Source organism: Myotis brandtii, unplaced genomic scaffold (genome assembly GCF_000412655.1).
Source record: "Myotis brandtii unplaced genomic scaffold, ASM41265v1 scaffold43, whole genome shotgun sequence".
NCBI classification, from domain to species: domain Eukaryota; kingdom Metazoa; phylum Chordata; class Mammalia; order Chiroptera; family Vespertilionidae; genus Myotis; species Myotis brandtii.
Window position 1 is genome coordinate 2879381 of NW_005366455.1, and position 14981 is coordinate 2894361.

The 14981-nt window shown below is 40.1% G+C and overlaps 1 protein-coding gene across 2 annotated transcripts in view; it reads left to right on the plus strand.

Moving 5' to 3' along the window:
* Positions 1-14981, plus strand: part of GPR1 (G protein-coupled receptor 1) — a 44159-nt gene that overhangs the window by 21397 nt on the left and 7781 nt on the right. The window contains exons 3-4 of one of the 2 annotated variants that reach the window (XR_001363669.1): positions 12765-12852; positions 13641-13831. The gene's annotated coding sequence lies outside the window, so the exon portion shown is untranslated. Of the gene's footprint in view, positions 1-12764; positions 12853-13640; positions 13832-14981 lie in introns of those variants that run through there. The other variant, XM_005874228.2, reaches the window with a different exon arrangement.

Sequence of the window (14981 nt, forward strand, 5' to 3'; positions counted from 1 at the left end):
GGGACAACTGGGCAGGGGGAGAAATTGAGCTGCAGGGTAGGATTGACAGCCATAGCCAATTCTAAAGCTAAAATTGACCCATCAGAATTGTCTCCCATTGGGCAAAAATGGCCGGGCCTTTGTACTTCCATTTCAATAATCATTGAAGGGCATGACCTTGGACAAAGGTGGGGCACTATATATAGTAGCAGCAGTCCCATGAGATCTGCTAGCTAGAGGCTGCTCTTGACTGCTCTCCCAGAACCTAGGGCAATAAGTTTTTCCTTGAAGGAGGAAATATATTACTATTCACCACATTTCATGATAAAAATCAGGTTATACATTCCCAGCTTGACAACTATGATATGTATATTTTTTCTGAATCTTTTGAAAGCAAGTTGTAGACCCAGCCCTAAAAACTTTAGCATACACTTTCCAAAAAAGAATGTTCTACAAAACAATATCATTAACACTCCTAAGAAAATACTTAAAAATTTTTTTGTTTATTGATTTTTGAGAGAGGGAGGGAGAGAGGGGGGGGGAGAGAAAGAGAGAGAGAGAGAAAGGGAGAAACAGAGAGAGAGGAAGGGAGAAACACCAATTTTCTTGTCCCACTCATTGCTTTCTTCTTGTATGTACAACCAGAGATCAGACTCTTAACTGAGCTACCTCGCCAGAGCTGAAAAATACATTTTTTCTTAGAGAGAGAGAAACAAACATTGATGTGAGAGAGAAACTTATCGATCAGTTGCCTCCTGTATGCTCCCTGACTGTGATTGAACCTGCAACGTAGGTATGTGCCCTGACCAGGAATCAAACCTGCAACCTTTTGGTGTAGGGGACAGCACTCCAACCAAGAGAGCCACCTGGCCAGGGCTGAAAAATATGTTCTTAACGATATCCAACTCATATCAAATTTCCACAATTATTCTCAAAATATCTTTCATAGCTTTTAAAAATTAGTGTCTAATCAGTGGTTACATATTACATTCCGTTTTTGTATCTTTTCTCTTTTAATTCGGAATAACCCCTCTATTTGTTTTTCTGTGACAAAGATTTTCTAAAGAGACCAGGCCTTATGTCTTGAAGACCCTTCCTACTTTTCCGAGTGTTTTCCAAATTGGAAAGTCATACGATGATGTCATAAGAACTGAGAGAAATACCATTTGCCTTTTCTTAGATGATGTTAAGTACTTAATGAAGATAAACCAATTTTAAAAGATGTAGGCTATGTTTGCTAGAGTACTAATTGAAGTCCTGCTTTTATATTCATTATTAATTAAATAGAATCATTAGAGAAGTAAGGATATAAAATGATTTATTATAACAATTTATTGCATAAAATTGAGTTAACTCTGTGTGTGTGTGTGTGTGTGTGTGTGTAACCAGGTTCTATTTCATCTTCACATCTTCTGACAAAGAATGAAACAAAATTAAAAGCCACTTAGTATTTTGTTTTGTAATTTGCTTGTAAGAACAAGAAATGGAAGAATCACGTTATCTTATCCCATCATATTATATTGTATTACAATCATATTATATTGTTCCTAAAGCTTCCTTAGTCCTTTAAATGTAGCACTCTCATTATAAGCAGCTTTAATCCTCTTAAAATATTATGACTCATTCATTATAACAAATTAAGAAAGACACAACAATCTTTTTGGATCCTTTCCAAATAGGCTTCTTTAACTACTGTCCTTCAATTGAGCTAGTTAAGAGTTTTCTGATGGAAAATAATTATATCTCTGCTGCATATTAGTCAAAATACTTTTGCAATTTGCCAGTGGCCAACACCTTGACAACTGGCAAGAATATCTTCTTTCCTTCCTCCTTTCTTCTGTCCCTCCTGGTTCCTTTGTTCCTTTCTTGTATGGAAAAAATTTACTATTAAAACTATATTAAAGGACTCATTTTCTACCCAAACTAAGATATACCCCATAAAAATTAAGTGGGAAGCATTAATGATAAAAGATTATACAATTTTATATGGGATAAATATAAAACTGGAGATTTAATGTTATGAGCAGGATAAGATATAATAGAGAAGAGGAAATTTTTGCCTATTTTGAGCCAATCTATTTTGATTCAGCACCATTCCTTGAGTGCCCTTTCTCTGTAAATACCTGTACTGGACGTTTTAGTGAGCCACAAATGCAGTTGATTTATTGGCCCATGCATTCATTCGTTCATTCATTCATTCATTTTTATAGTCTCCAGACTTAAAGCAAGTTTAGGAAGGAGAAGGAAGTGGTAGAACAATGTACATTTTCCACAGGAGTTTAACTATTAGGTGGGCTCTATTCCTCTTCTTAAATTTCATAAGCCTAATTTTTTTAAAGAATACCATGCTGCCCTAAGAGATTTGTCTCAGTGGATAGAGCAATCGGCCTGCAGACTGAAGGGTCCCAGGTTCGATTCTGGTCAAGGGCACATGCTTGGTCCTCAGTGTGAGGCATGCAGGAGGCAAGCTGATCAATGATTCTCTCTCATCATTGATGTTTTTATCTCTCTTTCCCTCTCCCTTCCCCTCTGAAATCAATAAAAATATTTAAAAATAAAAAGCACCATGCTATTTGGGCTGAGTGGTTTCCAGATGCATGAAGTATGCCTATTCAAACTCCCTATCGAGGTGACATTATTGAAAATAGCAAAGTAAGGACCTCAAAAAATTCTTTCCTCCACAAATTGAGGAGTGTTAATTTAAAAAGCGAAGGAAGGAAGGAAGGAAGGAAGGAAGGAAGGAAATATATATATATTTCCGAGAGGAAAGAGAGAGAGATAGAAACATCAATGATGAGAGATGTGGGGCCTCCTGCATGACCCACAATGGGGTTCGAGCCTGCAACCCAGGCATGTGCCCTGACCCGGAATCGAACCGTGACCTCCTGGTTCATAGGTCAGCTATCAAGCACTGAGCCATGCTGGCCGGGCTGCTTTGGGATATTCTTTAAAACTAACAGCCTGCATTCTAGGTGACAACCAGCAGCCTGGCAGCCACTGAAAACAGCAGAAAGGAGCTAGAGCTCCATCAAAGCTTCATTTCCAGAGAATTATTATATGACCTGTCTGGTGGCTCCCTGAAAAACCTCACTTGCAAGCTGTCTATATTTGACCTAACTCAGAGCTTAACCAGTGTGAAAAGCTTTTTAGCCATAAGCATTTGTCAAAAATAATTACAGGCAATTACTTAACTTTGCAGCTGCCTGAGGTGACGGATACCAGTTGGGGCAAGGCATTAAACTAACCAAAAGCTTTGAAAGAAAAATTGGAGAATGAGACATACAGAGGGGCTTTGAAAAGCTCTGACATATACCCTGGAATCAAGAAGGCCACATTCATGTATAGGGGTGTGCTCACATCCAGGACTCTGCCCATTGCTAAGACCCGAAAAGGCCCTAACCTCTCATCTCTGGGTAACTTGTGATTCTGTGCAAGTAGAAAGTGATGGCTAAGGTCGAGTTGAAATTGGGACCCTGACATGCACATGAGCCCTTCACCAAACACTTGGAGAGTTATTGGTTTGAAGCATTTCAGGAAATTTCCAGGTCCAACATTTCACCTTCTGCACTTTGCATGGTGGTAACAACAAAGGAAAGGCCACATGGGCCATAGGACAGCCAACGGCTTTGATATTTCTCTGGATTCTTGCTCCCATTTCAGTTCAGGCCGTTAAGGATTTTACTTCCTTTCTTGCTAGGTCAGGTATACATTTAAAAAGATGATTTTCACCTCTTTCCCACTGCTATTAGAGTTTTTAGAGAATATCTAGATAACCATATTGTAAGAAATGTAACTCCACCCAGCTTTTGAGCTACTACTTTCCTATCCTCGTCTTTAGGAAGGATCTACCTGTACTCTCATTTGATGCCTGAATATAGTAAGGAGCAGAGTTGTGCAGACTGCAGTGACTGTATAGTTGGAGAATCCCACTTGCCTCTTTCTATTCAGTCAGAACAGGCTTCAACCAGCTTCTAGTGTCTTCTTATCCTGGAGGGAACCCAAGAACCCAAGACACTTCCCTGCCCCTCAGAAGCTGACTCTCCTACCCACTTCTCTGGTCACAAATCTCTCCAACTTCCATATTCTTTTTTTTTTTTTTAATCCTTACCTGAGGATATTTTTTCCATTGATTTTTAGAGAGAGTGGAAGGGAGAGGGAGAGACAGAGAGAAACGCCGATGTGAGAGAGACAAAGCGATTGGTTGCCTGCTGCACGGCCCGACCAGGGCTAGGAGCCTGCAACTAAGGTATATGCCCTTGACCAGAATCGAACCCGGGACCCTTCAGTCCACAAGTTGACACTCTATCCACTTAGCCAAACAAGCTAGTGTCCAACTTCCATATTCTTTGCTCCACAAATATTTATTTTTATCTTAAGAACTTTACTATAAATCATTAAGGAAGAGTCAATAATAGAAACATGATCAATATGAGACATTTACAAGCATTTCATAATTCTGCACAAGGTCTCATAATCATGGTCATGATTTCATTCGAAGATGAGTTCTGTCTTCCAATTTTATTCTCTTATGGTGTTAGTTGCTCCATATTTAGGTGAAGACCAGAGGGACCCTGTTTTCAAGATGACCGTTCTTCCCAAACCAAAGATGTGACCAAGCCTCTGGGTGCTATTGAGACATAACAGTGTGCCCTTCTGAACTCCAGAGGACATTTTGACACATCTGAGAATTACCAGATTGAATGAAACCCAAATCAGTCGTTCTCTGTCTTGATCAGGAATATTATGGGCGTTGTTTTATAACTAGAGGCCCAGCTTCTGATTGTGAACTCATTTTAACCACCTGGTAACCAAGGCTTTATCCCCTTTTGAAGTTTTGGTTTGATTTGATATGTTAGACTTTCTTATTTTCTACTCAATTTTTAGCTTTTTCTTTCTTTCATATTTTCTATATCATTGTCTCTCTGTGTTACACTTTGGGTAACTTCTTCAGATAAATCTTCTAGTTTACATTCTTGTAGGGAGCGGCTCTGGAGTTAAGCCTCCGACTGACCTGTGGCAGAGTCACAAACAAGTCCCAGCTTAGAGGGCAGAGCCCTCTTAGCATAATTAAGCTTGACCTAATGGCTGCCCGCTAGTTCCTTCCTAGGTAACTAATGGGCTGTGGGAGGTGCAGCAAGTGCTGCCAAAACAAGTGAAACTCACAAGAACATCGTAACTATGTTGACCACTACCTTGTTTTTTCTCTAACTATAAAATAAAGCCTCAGCTTGCTAGCTGGATCCTTCTCTGTGGCCTCATCCAGGCACAGGAGATCCACTGAGCACCAGCTATATTCTCTTTGTCTGTCTTTTCTTTAATCCTTCACCACCCTTCCTCAGGCTCACTGAACCCTTGGCTGTGCTGGCACGGCATACATTCTCTCTTCATCTGGGTCTAAGCTACTATTTTGTACATCCATTAAATTAAATTTCAATATTAACTTTGCAATTTCTAAAAGTTCTACTTCATTCTGTATAAAAGTTTGCTGTTCCAAAGTAGATATTCTGCCTAAAATAACAGTTGTTATTAGTGCTTCTATCTTTAGTATTCAGGTCTTTTAAAGTGTTTGCTGACTTTCTGTTTTCTCATGTATCTCCAACATCTCGTCCAGTTAAACAGACTATGAATCTATGATCTTTAGCTATGCTGAGTCCACCCTCTTTCACAGAGAGAACTCACATTCCCCAACTAATGGCAAGTTGAAGAAAAAGAATAAAAGCAACCCTGGCCAGGTGGCTCAGTTGGTTGGAGCGTCATCCCAATGTACCAAGGTTGAAGGGTTGACCACCAGTCAGGGCACATGCAAGAAGTAACCAGTGAATGTATAAATAGGTGTAACAACAAATCGATGCTTCTCTCTCTCTCTCTCTCTCTCTCTTCCTCTGTCATTCTAGAAATCAATAAATAAAATTTTTAGAAAAAGAATTACAGTGAAAAGAAAAAGAATAACAGTAACAGAAATGGCAACCAGCTCTTTGGGGATAAATATTGGACATGAGGAAAATTGTTTTCCTTCTCTGTTCATTACATATGGAAGAAATTTTCTAGTGTCCCTCTCTTTACCCTCCATGCCACCCAATCTCTCTAAGAAACTTAGCAGAGGCATCACTGTGTATATGCATTGATTGATAGAAGACTGGCTAAGCCACATAATAGAACTGTACATCCTGACCAATAGCCAGGAGAGCCATCAAACTTTATCACTATAACATTAGAGTAACCACAACATAATTTCAGGGTTGGCAGAACTTTAGACATCATCAAGTCCAGTCATGTTTAATTCCTCATTTCCTGTTACAAAATCCTCAATTTCTAGTTGCCTCTTTAAACATCTTCAGTTATAAGAAATGTGCCATTAGCTGACACAGTTTTGTCTGAGAATGAAAATTCTATGGGTTCTTTTCACTGCTATTCACTACTGTATCCCTAGGGCCTAGAACACGTAGTAGATGCTCAGTAAATATTTATTAAATGAATAAATGCCCATTTAAAACAACTATAATCTTTAGAAAGTTTTGCCTTATATTGAGCTAAAGGTTTCTTTAGTTTTACACTCTGGCAGATAAAACCCTCTTCTCTATGCTAGCCCTTGAAACATTTGAAGAAGTGACCCTGCCCTTTCTTTTCCAAGATAAATAGCTTCCACCAGTTCATTCAACGCTCCCCACATGACATAGTTTAAAGCTTTCTCTCCATCATGTTCCCTCTCTTCTGGACATGCTCCAGTTTATCATTGTTCCTCTCACATGATAATTCCCAGAAAAGAATACAATACCCCCAGGTGCAGTCTTACCAGTTCCAGTAGAGTTGGAGAAATAATCCCCCATTTCTATTAAAAAGCTCAAGGAAACTTTACTTTTTTCTTTAAATCCTCACCTGAGGATATTTTTTCCATTGATTTTTAGAGAGAGTGGAATGGAGGGGGGAGGGGGAGAGAGAGAAGCATTCAAGTGAGAAACACATCGATTGATTGATTGCCTCTCATATGCGCCCTGACTGGGTTGGGGATCGAACCTGCACCCAGGGTACCTGCCCATAACCAGGAATCATACCCTCCACCCTTCGATCCTCGGGCTGAGAAAAACCAGCCAGGGCTAAATTTACTTTTGATTATGATTATGATTTAAGCTGTCACATCTCTTTCTTGAGTCACATTGAACTCATTCATGGTCAAGGAGAAAGCTTGTACTTGGGCAGAAATTTAGCATGTCTTATGGCAGAACAGGTCACCAAAGACACTAATCTTTGCCTTCCATGAGTAGTAGTGTACATCCCATGGAAATGCAAGTGAAGGCGGTTGATTGGCACGCTTCCCGGGCAAATCACATTGACTTCCTTCTCATGCATGGATGGTTAAAAGGCACTGAATAAGCCATTAGTCCTTATTACGGATCTCTTTAATATAGGCCTACCAAATCCATTTTAGCAAAATAATTCAGGGCCTGTAACTGTTGCTTAAGCATATCGTCAGCTAGGAAAACCTGTCGGAGAAGATGATGTGCTTAGTACTGTAACTGGCATAGAGTTCAGCGCAAGTGTTGCTTAACAAGTGACTTTTGAAGTGGCCGAAGACAGGTAGTTTCTGAAGAATCCTCAGGACACTGCCTTCCCATCCCATTCTCCAGGTCAGTACGGGAAAATTGGATTTTTTTTTAGAAGTCTTAGACTGGCCATTGTGAATTTCTCTTTTCAGAACCTTCAAAACATTATCTTGAAAGCAAGCTAAACTAAAGTGTCTTCAATTTAAGATGTCTGTGTTTACTATTAATCTGACTCTTCTTAGGTGGTTTTAAAGATGAGCTTAGAATTGCCAAGCTTTTTTGCTTTTTAATAACTAGTCTGAAGTTATTGAACACCGTTTCGGGGAATCAGACTTTAGATTAAAATGGTTTGTCTGACTTTGCCTTGTTAGAGAAAAATCTGTGAAAAGCAGAAAAGCTATAGGAACTTTAAAAGTAGAATTTTTAAAAAGAAATTTTATTGTATCAAGTGGATTGTCACTGAGTTCCTTCCAAGTGTCCTATCAGGAACGAGACTGCTTGCAACTGTGCTTCAGTGAAGGAATATTGTATTACTTGTACAGGTGCCAAGATATTTTCTGATTACTTTCTTGGACTTGAATACCTGGAGAAACCCTTGGCTTTGACTTATAAAAAATACTGAGACCATCGGGACAGTACAGATACATGCCTACATCCATTCTTTCTTATAAACCACCACACTTTAGTGACCTTTAGAAGTCACTTTTCTTTTCCTCAAGTACCAGACCTCTATTTCTGAGACAAGGTCACATGGTATCAAATATGAAACAGAGATATTAAATAAATTAACATTATTTACTGCAAATGTACTGTGTCCAGAACCAATTTGCAAAATAATATAGTTAAGGGGTCTCAGAAGTGGTTCTTTCCTTGAATTTCTACCTCTGGTCAGAGAGTAAGTAAATGGAAAAGATGGCAAAAGTGAAAATGAGCTTACAGTATAAAGAAAAGAGCTCTTAAAATACAGTCATGTGTTTCACCATGGAACCAGTATCTTTTGCTCCCTCCCTTCCTTCTTCCTTTCCTTTCTCCCTCCTTTTACTCTCTTCCTTCCTCCCTCCCTTTCTTTGATAGTCAAGAAAGGAAGAGGAGAAAATAAAAGGGGTTTGAGCTATATGCACAAATGTCCTCTCCCCCTACTTTCTAGTTACGCAGACTTCAGTAAGAATAACTAGTTAAGAAGTGGAGATTCTGTTGCTTCTGCAGCTCTACAGCTGTTTTTTGGGCACTGCTGCATGTTTATAACCTTTTCTCACAGATGTTACATTTTATGAAATGTGACTCATTAGGGTGGTACTGGTATCTTTAAATGAAAAGAAATCCCAGAGGACTGAGTGATTACACAAGTCCGGTTCTCTCATAACCTGAAGTATTTGAATAGAATATATTCGGGGGGCGGGGGAGGGAAGCAGCCATACTTAAATGAATTAGATAGAGCAATGACCTAAAATTCATTCCTTTCTCAGGGAGGAATGAGGGAGGGACAATATTCTTGTTTGGGGAGGTTTTGTTTTCATTTGCAGAATGTTTTTAATCTGTGTAGGCCTTTTGTTTTGGACCTTGGTCCATATTTTGGATCCAATGTGCAAAAAATAATAATAATACTAGAAGACATTTTTTGAATGCCCACTCTGTGCAAAGTACTGGATTTAGTGCTACTTGGAGGCACAGAGAGTAGTAAAAGAGCTAGAATACCTTGACCTGTCACACTTGAGCTTCTCATAAATGCTTAAAACTGCCTTTTCCCGGGGTCCCACGTGGGAAGGTGACTCATCCAAAGTCATGCAGCTAATGACATTCAGAGCTAAAACTTAGAATCATCTCTCCTGAGGTCCAATGTCCTTTCAACATACCAGGCTACCTAGTACCCATGGACTTAAATGGGTCAAGTGTCATGGCAGGTCGAGAACTAGGGTGAGGTGATCAAGGCAAAATTTTCACAGGTGCCCAAACGCTTAGTAATCACACTTAATGCAAAAGAAATCCATGCTGAACAATAGATCAAAATCTTCAATGAAGTCAGGATCAGACTATTTGCATGACCCAACCTCACTTGCCTCATCCTAATCTTGGTCCTATGTCATGCAATCTGAACTTTTGGGTGGACAAAGGGGGAAACTAACAAGAAAATATTCCCACGGCTGGGAAAACTGTAAAGGAATTCCTGAATGTATAGAGTGAGGTGTTCAGATTTTCAGAGATGGACCACAAACTACCCACAGTAGTATCCTGAGATAAAATAGCTCATTTTGTTTTGTTCTTAAATTTTTATTTATTGATGAGAGAGAGAGAGAGAGAGGCATCGATTTGTTGTTCCACCCATTTATGCACTTATCGGTGCTTCCTGTATGTGTCCTGACCTGGAATTGAACCCACAACCTTGGCGCACTGGGACGATGCTCTAACCAATTGGGCTACCTGGCCAGGGCTCATTTATTTCATTTTAATAAGAAACTGAGACTGAAGAGCATGGGGGCAATCTCAAGATGTGACAGTGGGTCATGCCAACCACTGAAGGACACTTTTCCCGTAATGAACCCAGAGTCCTGAGGGCCTCACAGTGGGGTTTGATTGGAGGGCTTTGACCGAAACTAGAAACTGAGTTACAAGTTTTCTTTCACTTCTTTTATTTTCTTCACTCTCATGCGTGTCCTGTGCCTGAAGTGTTAAGCCAGGACCTAGATATACACTATGTGAAACTACCCTTGCCCTTCGAAGGCCAAGAAGTCACAGTGGGTTCCGGGAGGAAAGGAGAGGTGCTTGGGCAAATGCAGGCCTGGAGGCTCATATTCGGTCGAGTTCATCATGAGAGACCAAAAGGAGACTTGGGGTTTAACCTGCTGTGGAGCAGTAAAGACTATGCATGCGCCTGAACATCTTCAGCATCCAGCTGCTGTGGGCAAGATGGAAGTTGGTTCAGGTTCCTGGCCTGGCAATGTGGTTCTTCACTTTCCCACATTTTGCAGTGACTTTAGCAGGAGAGTCAGAGCCAGCCCCAGGGATAGCAGAGATTTGGGTGAGTGTGGGCCTCTGACACAGGTGTGACAGGAGCACAACGTCCAAAACCGTTCTCAAACGCTGGCTCCACTGGGCCTGGAGGTGAGGAGTGGTGAGGAAGAGTCAAAGAAAGAACCAAGTAGCTTTCTCTTTCCTACACGATTCTCAGCTTTCTCCTATCTAGTCATCCTCATTTGCAGGGAAGAGTGGTTCATTTTTTTTGTTTCAGGTTTTTCTTCATTAAGCCACAGGGACAGCTCTAGGGGGAAAATACACAGTAGAAATATTCTCTAAATCAGCATCAGAGAGGATTTCTGTGCTTTGGGTGCTTAAAACAGTTAAGAACCTGAGCATTTAGAAATTTGGATAAGAATTCTAACCATGTCAACTTGCCAACTAAGTGGCCTTTGCAAGTTCTTCCATTTTCCTCACCTTCAGTTTTCTAATCAGTAGAGAATAAGGGCTCAAAAATAATATCTGTTGTCACAGATTCTTGTCCCTAAAGGATGACGTTAAAGGTCCCGTTCACACATGCATCGATGCCTTCTGTAGTATCCCCATTCAGCAACCATTCAGTGCCTGAACCCCCATAGAGCCCACGCAATGCAATCTGTCTGTTTGGTTTGTTGTGCTGTAGGTTTTTAACATTCTCTAATTTGATCAGTTCTTGCTTCTAATAAGCCAACATTTTCCTGGCTATTAGGCCAACATTTTTGGCCCTAGCTCCAACACTGGAAAAACACAGAATAAACACCTTACTTTTTCCTTATCTTCAAGTGTCTGAAAATGGCTATCAGACTCCTTAAGTCTTCCTTTTTCACTGATTTCTTCAACCATTCCTACAAAGCCATCATCTCAAGTTCCTGCAGTCTCCTTACTCCTGTCTTTTTCGCTACTTTAGTTTTCCAGTGGTCTTCTCAAAATCAGTTTTGCAGACCTCAACAAGCTAGTCCAAATATAGACTGACCACGACAAAGTGGAGGAGGGCTGAGGTGGCTCGCTCTGTTTTCATTACCATAAAATTGCTAAAAGTGTTAATGGTGACTGTCTTCTAAACTATCACAGTGATAATTCTGGGGCCCAATTGTTTGATTATTACCTTTCGACTTGGTTTAACTTTATTTTTCACTTCTACATTTCATCCTGTACTCCCTCCTATCTCCTCCTAGGGGAGAAAAAAGGCAACTATATTTTCAGGCACAATCTTGTATGAATGGGAGGAAGTTTTAGAAATGTTGCTTTTCCCTCCTCCCTCCACTTTTTTTTTGCTGTCCTGTTGAATAAACATTACTGTTGCTATCAAAACAAGTTTCCCATCTGCCCCCTCACCAAGTTCACTTACTACTTCTTTGAATGATGAACAGTATTGTTTTGTGAAGTGCCTATAACTTCAATATGATCTGTAAGTTCCTTGACTATTGTTCCTTTTCCTTTAGAACAAGAGCCTTCTCTTTAAGAAAGGAAATACCTTGCCCCGAGACTTCTGTAAATGTCACTGACAATGTGTGATTGAGAACCAAAACATCTTTAGTGCCAAGTAATGATGAAATAGAAAACAAAGGTATATTGTGATAGAGGCACAAACTTCCACTCTGTGCCCCTGACTTTTCTGAAGCCTATCTGACTGCAGAGATTTCAGGTCATGGTAAGGATTCTAGACTTACACAAACATAGTCATGGTCAACTTTTAAAACAATGTTTAAGCCATGGTGGTATCTATCTAGGAGATGTTTTGTGAACTGTTAGGGACCCTGTTGTGTCTGCTGCTTCCAAAATCAGTTCTTCAGGAGTCATAACACTGCCCAGAGGCCATTGAAAAGGATTAACTCTTTAATTTTGATTGTCTGAATGAAAAGATCAAAAATATAAATTGAGATCTCCAGTAGCTATCAAGTCATGCCCCATAAAAATAAAGGTCCAGAAGTCCTGTGCCATCAAGGTTTTCAAATTCAGTGCCCACATTCTTCCTGCTAAAAAATTACCCATCACATAGAAATCCTTTTTCAAGGAAATACTGATTTGGGGGTTTCTTGTTACGATAAGCAAGGTTTTGAAATATATCGTCAATGATGGTGGTTCTTCCCCAGACTTTGGAGAGGAGTGAGATAATGACCTAGATTATATCCTTTATTTATTTTTTTAAAGATGAAATTACCTTTTCATTTATTGATTTGAGAGAGAGAGATCAATTTGTTGTTTCACTTATTTATGCATTCATTGGTTGATTCTTTATGTGCCCTGACCTAGGATTGAACCCACAACCTTGGTGTATTGGGACAACGCTCCAACCAACTGAACTACCTGGACAAGGTTAGACTATATCCTTTAGTCAAAGGTGAGTAAATTGCTCTTTTAAAAGAGAGAACTAATCCTAGCCAGTTTGGCTCAGTGGATAGAGCGTCAGCCTGTGGACTGAAGGGTCCCGGTTCAATTCCAGTCTAAGGGGACATGCCTGGGTTGTGGGCTTGATCCCCAGTGGAGGGCATGCAGAAGGCAGCCAATTAATGATTCTTTCTCATCATTGATGTCTCTCCCTCTCCTTTCCTCTCTGAAATCAATAGAAAATATATTTTTAAAAAATAGGAAGATGCTGTAGATTTCCGGGGGGGGGGGGGGGGGTAAAAAAAAAAGAGGAGAGAGAAGTAAGAGAAATATAATGCAGTATTCTTTTTTTCTCACCAGTCTTGGCCAGATATGGGAATAATAATGGCATTTGGGGGCTAGGCACAGGGGTCCCCCAACTCAAACACCTTCAGAAGGCAGGCATTTTTTTATTATTATTATTGATTTTAGAGAGAGGGAGGAAGAGAGAGGAAGAGAAACATCAATCTGAGAGAAACATCAATTAGCTGCCTCCTGTACACCCCTCCTGGGGATCGAACCAGCCTGTGCCCTGACTGGGAACCGAACCCGTGACCTTTCAGTGCCTGGGACAATGCTTAACCAACTGAGCCACACCGACCAGGGCAGTAGCTGCAATTATTGAGCATACTTTATTTACCCGATACTGAGCTGACCACCACTTTTTGAGGATTTCCTTATGTGATCATCACAGTAACTCTATGACTTAGTACTATTACTATTCCCATATTACGGTAGTAATAGTACTATTACTATTTTCAGGAAACGGAGATTTCGAGGTAGTAAGTGGTTTGTCTAAGATTCCACAGCCAGGAAGAGCAGAAGACTGGGATTTGAAGGCAAGCATTCTGATTCCAGAGTCCATACACCACTTTATTCCCTGATATTTAAATTATACCTGTGTTTATTATCTTACAGTCTTGAAAAGGAATAAAGCCTAAAAGTTTCTCCCTGGCCCAAGGTTAATCATTCACTCTGTTTTCTCCCAGCAATCAACAGTCATCCCAATTGTACAAGTGGGGACACTAACATCTGGGTGGAGCATTAGTACAGCTGGAACTTAACTAGGCGTTGACTCTTCAAATACGTGCTGTGTCTTCTTAAACTGTCCAAGTGAAGCATGGTCAGCCTTCAAGTGCCTTTTATGAAAAGACCTTGATCCCAGTAGAGTGAAAATAGGTATCATTTCATTTCCACTGGATTCAGTTGTTCTCACTTTTTATTCATAAAGGAAAAACTCCCAACCTCGCTGCCTTTAAAAGTGAATAAAACAATTGTATGTCTAAAATTAATTAGCTTTTCTATTTGAGGTTGATTTTCAATGCCAACCCAATAAAGAAGTCATTGTGAAGGATATACTTCGTTCAGCTAAGCTTCCTGAAAACTTCTGTTAATTTCCTAAGTGAATGTCTCTCAAATATCCCTCATTTCCATTCTCACTCTCACTGCCTAGGGCCCTTCCATCTTTGACTTCAGTTGTGACAATATCCTCCCAAACTGCTACCAGATGATATTTATAAAAACAAAGATTGATGATGTCACTCCCTCCTACAAACCTTTTTATTTGCTCCCAACTGTCAATGGAGTAAAATCCAAATGCTGAAGCATGATATTCAAAGGGTTCATTACCAGAACACTCCCCTTTCTTGTTGTCTCTTTTCCAGCCAAACCAAAAAGTTTCCATTCATCCTAATATGCCAAGGAATATTGTCATTTGTTTTAATGTCTGACATTAAGCAATAAAGGACATGGGAGCTACAGTTAGGCAACATACTTCTCTATTAAAGAATAGGCTATGCCTTGGGTTGGGGTTAGAGGGTACAATCTGTAATCACTGTTCTCTACCTCTTACGAACCAGCAATAGCTGTCAGTATCACACCCAACCTCCAGTTTCCATTTAAACCTCCTTGGCTTCCCTTGGCATCTTTATAAAACACTGCTATGCCTCAACACCTTCCAAGCTGAGATTGTTCACCCAGAGGACCGCCAAACATTCTACTGGTGCCAAACATACTGAGTGCAATCTGGAGTGTGGTATACAGTTTATATTTGATAGCTAGTGGAAAACACTGAACAATGCCTCAAAAATAACCCTTATGCCA